Here is a 2,500-nt window from a genome sequence, read left to right as displayed (position 1 = left end):
TCGAGGCAAGCGCCCTCACCAAGGCCGAGCGTGTGCCGATGGTGGTCGAGGCAACCGCCCGCACCAGGGCCCAGCGTGTGCCGATGGTGGTCGAGGCAACCGCCCGCACCAGGGCCCAGCGTGTGCCGATGGTGGTCGAGGCAAGCGCCCGCACCAAGGCCGAGCGTGTGCCGATGGTGGTCGAGGCAAGCGCCCGCACCAGGGCGCAGCGTGTGCCGATGGTGGTCGAGGCAAGCGCCCTCACCAAGGCCGAGCGTGTGCCGATGGTGGTCGAGGCAACCGGCCGCACCAAGGGCCGGCGTGTGCCGATGGTGTTCGAGGCAACCGCCCGCACCAGGGCCCAGCGTGTGCCGATGGTGGTCGAGCCAGGAGCCCGCACCAAGGGCCGGCTTGTGTCGATGGTGTTCGGGGCAACCGCCCGTACCAGGGCCCAGCGTGTGCCGATGGTGCTGGGGGCAAGCGCCCGCACCAGGGCCCAGCGTGTGCCGATGGTGCTGGGGGCAAGCGCCCGCCCCAGGGCCCAGCGTGTGCCGATGGTTATCGGGGCAATCGGCCGCACCAGGGCCCAGGGTCTGCCGATGGTGCTCGAGGCAACCGCCCGCACCAAGGCTCAGCATGTGCCGATTGTGATCGAGGCAACAACCCACACCAGGGCCCAGCTTGTGCCGATGGCGGTCGAGGCAAGTGCCCGTACCGAAGGGCAGCCTATGCCGATGATGGTCGATGCATGTGCCATCACCATGCGTCATCATGTGCCATTGATGGTCGAGGCCTTGGCCGAAGTTCGATTTTGAGCCACGGTGCCCATGCTTGGCTCCAGCATGTGCTGGTGCCGCATTTTTTTCACTCGGGACAGCATCGCCGGAGCATCGCCGGAGCATCGCCGGAGTACCGCCGGAGAACCTGACCGGCGGCATTGGGGTTCCGGCGATTGGGAGGGGGGCCGGGGGGGTGTGCGCACATGATGTGCGATGGGTGCTGGTACTTGGCCTTGTGTTGGCCCCCTATCCCTCATCAAACCTCTGAGAATTCACACCCCCTTAAAGAGCATTTGAGATTTTACAGGTTTGCTACCAGTAGCCGTTAAAGTGTCTGAAATGGGGACACTTTTTTCAAACGGTCACAAAATCTTCTCTACTTCGAGTTTTTAGCTGAATTTTTTTGTGCATGCCAACAAAAATAGAAGGATCATGCCTACAAAATTTGGGGCCAAAAATCCTTATAAAAAATTTTTAAAAAATCCCGAACCGCAAAAAGTTTCGAAAATCGTGAAAAATAGAAAACGAGTCATCTTCCAACGAAACTTCACGTGAAGGCTTAGGGGACCATTGTATGAATTTACAAGCCATAAAAATGGCATTGGCACGGCAGAAATTTGAAGATGTGCCTAAACCCACCAGGGCCCAGCGTGTGCCGATGGTGCTCGAGGCAACAGCCCGCACCAGGGCCCAGCGTGTGCCGATGGTGCTCGAGGCAAGCGCCCGCACCAGGGCCCAGCGTGTGCCGATGGTGGTCGAGGCAACCGCCCGCACCAGGGCCGATAGTGTGCCGATGGTGCTCGAGGCAACCTGTCGCACCAGGGCCCAGCGTGTGCCGATGGTGATCGAGGCAACCTGCCGCACCAGGGCCCAGCGTGTGCCGATGGTGGTCGAGGCAAGTTCCCGCACCAGCGCCCAGCGTGTGCCGATGGTGCTCGAGGCAACCGACCGCACCAGGGCCCAGCGTGTGCCGATGGTGCTCGAGGCAACCTGCCGCACCAGGGCCCAGCGTCTGCCGATGGTGCTCGAGGCAACCTGCCGCACCAGGGCCCAGCGTCTGCCGATGGTGCTCGAGGCAAGCGCCCGCACCAGGGCCCAGCGTGTGCCGATGGTGGTCGAGGCAAGCGCCCGCACCAGGGCCCAGCGTGTGCCGATGGTGGTCGAGGCAACCGCCCGCACCAGGGCCCAGCGTGTGCCGATGGTGCTCGAGGCAACCTGCCGCACCAGGGCCCAGCGTGTGCCGATGGTGCTCGAGGCAACCGACCGCACCAGGGCCGAGCGTGTGCCGATGGTGGTCGAGGCAAGCGCCCGCACCAGGGCCCAGCGTGTGCCGATGGTGGTCGAGGCAACCTGCCGCACCAGGGCCCAGCGTGTGCCGATGGTGCTCGAGGCAACCGACCGCACCAGGGCCGAGCGTGTGCCGATGGTGCTCGAGGCAAGCGCCCGCACCAGGGCCCAGCGTGTGCCGATGGTGGTCGAGGCAACCTGCCGCACCAGCGCCCAGCGTGTGCCGATGGTGCTCGAGGCAACCTGCCGCACCAGGGCCCAGCGTGTGCCGATGGTGGTCGAGGCAAGCGCCCGCACCAGGGCCCAGCGTGTGCCGATGGTGGTCGAGGCAACCGCCCGCACCAGGGCCCAGCGTGTGCCGATGGTGGTCGAGGCAACCTGCCGCACCAGGGCGGAGCGTGTGCCGATGGTGGTCGAGGCAAGCGCCCGCACCAGGGCCCAGCGTGTGCCGATGG

Source organism: Durio zibethinus, unplaced genomic scaffold (genome assembly GCF_047325235.1).
Source record: "Durio zibethinus cultivar Kanyao isolate XHJ-2024 unplaced genomic scaffold, ASM4732523v1 HiC_scaffold_2, whole genome shotgun sequence".
In the NCBI taxonomy this organism is placed as follows: Eukaryota; Viridiplantae; Streptophyta; class Magnoliopsida; order Malvales; family Malvaceae; genus Durio; species Durio zibethinus.
Note: the sequence above shows the minus strand (reverse complement) of the source record.